The 7036-nt window shown below is 34.4% G+C and overlaps 1 non-coding gene across 1 annotated transcript; it reads right to left on the bottom strand.

The window, feature by feature from the left end:
• Positions 1-6593: 6593 nt before the first annotated feature.
• LOC125094500 (U6 spliceosomal RNA) lies at positions 6594-6700 on the bottom strand. The gene has a single exon (XR_007125528.1). It is a non-coding gene; the product is annotated as a U6 spliceosomal RNA (small nuclear RNA).
• Positions 6701-7036: the final 336 nt, after the last annotated feature.

Here is a 7036-nt window from a genome sequence, read left to right as displayed (position 1 = left end):
TACTCTTAGCCTTCAATAAATCTTCTATATGGTAGACAGAGTAATCATTTCAAAGGATATTTTAGATCTTGTTACACACTTTTCTCAAAACATCTCAGGGCTTTCTATCTCACTCCAAATAAAAGAGTAAGCTTTCTGTGGCTTATAAGATCCCCCTTGGCTTTACATCAAGGTCACTCCTCAATCTTGTTTTCTTCCACTCCCTTTTCTCACTCAGCACTAACCATACTGAACTCCTTGTTTCTTGAGTGTGCCAACTTATTTCCAATTTTGTACCTTTGAAATTCTCTTTCCTGTACTTAGATTATCTTCCATTAAACACTTGAATGTTTAATGTGCACTTTTCATTTCTCATTTCATGAGAAATCTCATTGGCACTTCTGAAATATTCCTTCTTCAAACAGACCTAGTCTGACTATCCCATCAAAAATATCCTCTTGCACATCACTCTCTATCTCAGAGCCTTCTTCCTGCTATAATAGTATTTGTCATTGCAGGATACTATATTAAATGTGTGTAATTGTTTATTATCTGTCTCTTCTACTAGGATATAAGCTTCGTGAGAGAGAACCAATTGTTCTTTCACTCCAAGGACCTAGAACATTACCAAAAGCATAGGAGTTTGTTTGTTGAAGAAATGTTTAAATGAGACTGAAGAAAACTTCTTAAATAAAACATTTCTCCAAATCAAATTTGGTTGACCCTATATCACTTATAAATCAAATATATAAGAAATAACACTTTTGTACTTTCAGACCCCTTACTTTCTCAAAATACATGTCTTAAGTATAAAAAGAAACCAGATTTACCTAACCTGAATGTTTTCCACTTCCAAAATGCATTCTGTAACTCATATTCCCAATACGTTTGCTTCTCTTATTTTTCATGATTTAATATGTTAATTAGACACAAACCTTTTGAAGTAGTGCAGAAAAGAATTGTCAGATAATGAGGATGCAATTTCTAAATATTATCTCTTCTAAGGGCTCCTGGGTGGATCAGTCGATTAAGCATCTGCCTTCAGCTCAGGTCATGATCTGAGGGTCCTGGGATATAGCCCTGTGTCAGGCTCCCTGCTAGGTAGGGAGTCTGCTTCCCCCAACTCATGTTCTTTCTTTTTCTCTCTCATATAAATAAGTAAAATATTTAAAATAAATAAATATAATCTCTTCAGAAAGTCTATATGGAAGAGAGAATAATGGTGTGTGAATTATAAGAAGAATGGAAATTTTTATACAGAATGGAAATAAAATCAAAGCAGATCATTTTAGGGATTCTGTTTTTTGAGTATATCCACAATGATTTCATAAAAACACTAGAGCATAACTTTATTGAAAAGTAAACCTCCCCTCAAAACAAACAAACAAACAAACAAACAACTCATATTATTTCTGGCATAAAGGATCTGGTAGCTGTTACTCTTTGCATGGAATTAGTAAGCTCTTGTATCTTTCCTTCTATCCCTACATCGAATTTGTCTATCTTGTCATTAAGCAAAAAATTTTTACCAAATCAAAGATGTTTTGCCTCTAATCTTGACAGACTTCTGACACCCATAAATCCATTCTGATTACTCAAATCCCATAGCACTCTCACATGACTCCAACAGACTTTCTTCCTCTCTCTGCTGTTTTAATAGCCTATTGACATGTCTATATACTTAACTTCTATTTGACATCTGCCAACTTTGTTTCATGCAAGGTATAGTTCAAAAGTAGAAGTCTGAAAATTACATGTGCATACATTTAGGGCATGTGTGTATTGCCTTCAAAATATCTCATAGGTACTAATGCTGATGTACTCCTCTGTCTTATATCTACAAAGCTTAGCTAAAGTGAAGTTTTTAAGAAAAAGAAAAGTTATCTCTTTTTTAAATTATCCCATTATTTAAAATCTTTAGCGTTCCTTTTCTTTTTGTAAAAGATGAAGACTAAAGGCAGAAAAAAATATCTTTCCATCATGTTTAGGTAAATTTAAATGTTTTCATGCAAAGGGAGACTAAATGAGAGCTTAGCGATGTAGAATTAATTATGTGTATGTGAATATGTACATTGTCTGGCACTTTGTCCAGTATAGTCAAGGAAGAAAAGACAGGGACAAATTGTTTTGTTGAGCCACAAAACAATACTTTGAAGTGTTCTCTTTGAATCGTTTTCCAAATATCATGAATGATTGCTAAGAGAGAGAAGAGTGTGGGAAGATAAATGAAGCAACAAAACAACATTAAGGTACGCAAGCATTGTGGGCATGAGTATATATTTTCTAAATGTTTTAACAAGAAAAGAATGATCTAGTGGTTACACAGAAGAACAGGAGTCAATGTCTTCAGCCTGAATTCCCATCTGACTTGTCCATGAACTTGGAAGGTAAGTTTGGCAAGCGAAACTGCCTCAGCTTTTCCTCTTCTACCCTGAGCAATTAATGTTGATGGAATCCATAGAACTAAGTCAGAAAAAACAAAAACAAACAAAAAAACCATAAATATATCTTTCAGCTATAACAGAAATAAATCCAGAAAATGTCTTGCCAAAAGAGGATAAGAAACGTATCCTCTATCTCATTAGACTATATATAATAAAAATGTTTTGTTTTGAATGTCTTCTTAGAAAGTTTTTAAAGATGAATTTGGGTATTTGATTTGGGTTAATCAAATGTCTTATTAGACAGTCCATTATATTATTACAGCTCTCATTCTTATTTTCATTTTATTACAATATCTTTTTGTCATTTAAAGGCTCTGAACTCTGTATATATGTCCTACAAACTCAAAGGGCTATGTCTTTAAAATTTGCTAAGTTAATCTATTTTCTAAGACTTGCACTCAGAATTTCTAAGACTTTTGCTTAGACCTTTGGATGCCCTTTTTGAGAATAATGTCACATATTTTATGAAAATATTGAATATAGTTGAATACACTGAATATTTTATTTGCAGCTACAAGTCCCACTACATATATATAGTGGGACTTGTAGCTGTATATATACAGCCCTTCAGGAGCCATCAGGACATTTACCGTGGAAATGCCTAGTCATATTAGTCTTCTCCAGGCAGCCTAAAGAGGACACTCTGTGGTAGTATATGTCTCCTTCTCTGAAATGTCTTTCAGAGAACCCCAGGTTGAAATAAACTCATGTTGACTAGCCATCATCTTTCAGTTGACTGTCCCAAGAGGAAGATCAAAACTAAGAGGTGTTTCCCTAGCCATTTGGACTTTGAGGGGAATCTTCTGAATGAACTAAGAAGATATTTTCTTGCACTCTGATTTCTAGTACTAAAGTAACAATGGGTACTTCTACTGTGAAGTAGAAGTTTCGGGGACTGACTGTCCCCAAAACAAGATCTGCACTTCACTTTTGTCATTTTGCCCTGAGACCAAGTAAAACTTCCTGAAAACAACAAAAATGAAATCAGTAACAACAACAACAAAATAGTATTAAGCATGTGTCAGGTACTTTGCTAGTTCATATATGCACATTATATTATATGCACATTAATTATTAAAACATTATTCAACAAGAAAATATTTAATTCAGCAAACACTAAGGACCATTTCTGGGCCATTACAACCTAATGAGAGTGTTACTATTGCTTTTCCCATTTTATGCTTGGAGACCCTGAAGTTTAAAGAGTATAGTATTTTGTATAAGGTCATTGCTAAATATGAAGTGGAACTTGACCTGAAATGTTCTTGATGCCTGAGATCAAAGGTAAGGCTCCTCACTGCCTCCCATGATGCCATCTTTAGCTGCTGAGTATGTTTTTCCAACCTCACCTAGGTCTCAAATATACTTCTTGTATTTTTTTGGAAGCAAGCCCAGCCAAACATTCACTGTGACAATGTAAAAAGGTCAAGGTTTGGGATGTATTCTTTTGCATACCACTTCTCTCAAGCCACTGTTTGCAAATTATTGCACAAGGTGCCATGATATTCCCTGACTGCACCAGAGGCCATTTCTTAATAGATCCTGTTCCTACAATAACAGCCATAGGTCAGAAAATGAAGGAGTTACGGAATGAGTGGTTTGGGGCCTGTGTTTTTTGGCCTGGCACCGGTGAGAGTGTATAATCTGGATAGATGTTAGCTTTCTAAACAAACATAACCTCTGGTTGCATTAAAGGAGGAAATAAAGTTTAAACTTGTTCTCTTCATTAAGAGCTTTACAAAATTGGCATTTATTGAACTCAAAATGGACAGTAGCTCTGATGAGCAAAATGATGATAGAAATGATAGAGCTACCAGAGACATTTTTAAGTCTTTACTTTTCTCAATAATCAGGTGGATATTTCACCAGAGTGTGTCCAGAAAATGCATTGAAATATCAAATAAGATGTAGGAAAGTTTGGGTGTGTCTGTAAAAAGATTTGGACTAGAGCTGAATTTTGACATAAAAGCTATGTTTCATTAATATTCTTTTGGGAGACCTTCTTTGACCAGATGCTACCATTGTGATAGTTGCTATTTGCATGTCTCAGATCTTTAGACAAAATTTCAAAAATTCATGGAGGCAAAAGAAAGAAATTACTGATATGAGGAAGAACTACAGTTTTATTGATGGTGAACAGCTGCCATCAAGGAATATTGTGAAGCATAGTAGGCCCAGATTGTAACACTTAAAAAGTGTTAAACTGTGGGAAAGAAAGCAGGGAGTGGGGGTGGGGGGTTAGGAGGGGCAGCACCTGGCTCTATTTGTATTCAGTGTAACTCCATCATATTGTGAAAGGACATGAGGAAATGACTTCTTAGCATGAAGCTACCTTTCATTTTCATGCATGATGCAATCTATAACTAGGAAAATATTAGGCCCTTAAAATAAAATAGTTCATATATGAAAAGACTTCATACAAAAACTAATTGAGGCTCTTTAATTTTAGTCCTACTTGCTTGAAAGACATCATTAATAACTAAAATGAGAAAGAAAATATACCATGTTCTTTATTCATTGTATTAAAATATGTAGTTTTCTGCACTTTAAAAAGTTCCAAAATTATACTATCACTGTGAAGCCAGTAGCCTAATTAAAAGAAATGCAGAAAAACACATGTGTAATTTCATTGCATTACAAAATGTCTCTATTCTGTACTTAAACTAAGCCAAGCAATCTAAAGTCTCATACGATCAGTACAGGGTATTTTCCTTTGACTACTATTATTGAAGGACATCTGATGTCCAGATACTGATAAAGACTTAGATTTTTCTCAGTGCATTTATGCAGCTAAAATATTTGTGAACGTATGTCTATGATTTTATAAAATACCTACTTATTAATAAACTATTAATATAAAACTAAAACTAAGCGCTAGTGAAGAACCACTTATTAGTGCTGAAAGAGGGAAAAAAAGTGTTGAAAGATCTTAGAACAAACCTTCCTGCTACAAACTCTATGTACATTTCTAAAAGAAAAATTTCATTGTACAAAACACTGCATAAAATTAACGGGGTTACTGTGCACTAAAATTAGAAGCAAACCTCTGGAATCTTTATAACTTTGTAACATAATTATTTTTATATATTTTTTAAAGATTTGACTTATTTATTTGACAGAGAAACACAGAGAGAAAGAAAAAGAGAGAAAGCAGAGCACCTGGGTGGCTCAGTGGGTTAAGACTCTGCCTTCAGGTCAGGTCATGATCTCAGAGTCCTGGGAGCCCCACATCGGGCTCTCTGCTCAGCAGGGAGCCTGCTTCCCTCCCTCTCTCACTCTGCCTGCCACTCTGCCTACTTGTGATCTCTGTCTGTCAAGTAAATAAATAAAATCTTTAAAAAAAGAAAAAGAAAAAAAACTGCAGAAATGAAAAAAGTAATACAAAGATAAATATTTCAAGGCTTCATCTCATTTTATGTGAGAGCACATGCACAGGTGCCTATGTGTCTGTCTGAATGCTTATCTCATTAATAACCTGAATTTACTGTAAAATTCTGAAGGTAAAAGAAAAGATATTAAGCAAAAAGGATATCACCATAATACAGAGACTTTCCAGATCAATGTGCTAACTTAATTATCCTCTTAGCATGCTCCAAGCTGAAAGTCTGTCTTCCAAAACAAAGCATCAGAAATGTTCTGGCCATCATCACCTTTGATTTGCTGATTCTCTTCCTCTCACATACCCTTTCACATTATGAATCTCTTAATAATGTCACTTCTCAATAACTGCATATTTTAAGGTAATATTTGCAAAAAAGTATGAATTATTTTTGGTATTTCTTTTAAAAATTATAATATGAAATCAATCTGCAGATGATTGACTGTTTCCACACATTCACCAGAGAGCCACGTAGAAAATCATTTAACAAAATCTTGAAATAATGTCTTCAGATTGTCTGGTATTTATTTAGGACTGTAGTCTTCAAAGGGAGGGAGGGAGGGGTACGCAGATGATCTCCTGGAGTTCCAGAATTACAAGAAGGTACTAAAGGGTTCTAAAATTTAATATACAGTTGATGCAGATGCACTTACTCTGTCGGTGTCTTAGATAGTTACATGTCACAGTTGAGGGAAATTGGGAGATCCACAAAGACAAAGGCAGGTAAAAGTCCTTCTCTCTATTCTTTTTCAGAGTATTATAGCTTTTATTTTTATGTTTATTTTATTTTTTAAAATATGGAACGCTTCATGAATTTGTGTGTCATCCTTGCACAGGGGCCATGCTAATCTTCTCTGTATTGTTCCAATTTTAGTATATGTGCTGCCGAAGTGAGCACCAGGGTATTGTAGTTTATGAGAGACCCTTGAAATGGACTTTCAGATTCAATTATTTAAAATAATGAAGTTCTATAATACTTTATATTAGATAAAAAGTGGGAATAAAAATTTCTCCTTGTTTAACCATATAGAGGTTCACTGTTTATCTAAAGTCACTTGCCCCCTTCGACCTCCATTGCATAGCTTTGAGTTAATCACACTCATCTGTGACACAAGTATCATTGGTCCAAAGATGTCCCCTATCTATATTATCTATTTACCCTTTTATCTCTGTGCCTTATCATCTATCATAAGGAGCTATTCTGAGCTATTCTAATGCTTTTAGTGTAGCATAC

This window comes from Lutra lutra, chromosome 2 (assembly GCF_902655055.1).
Source record: "Lutra lutra chromosome 2, mLutLut1.2, whole genome shotgun sequence".
In the NCBI taxonomy this organism is placed as follows: domain Eukaryota; kingdom Metazoa; phylum Chordata; class Mammalia; order Carnivora; family Mustelidae; genus Lutra; species Lutra lutra.
This window is presented reverse-complemented; position numbering and strand designations above follow the sequence as displayed.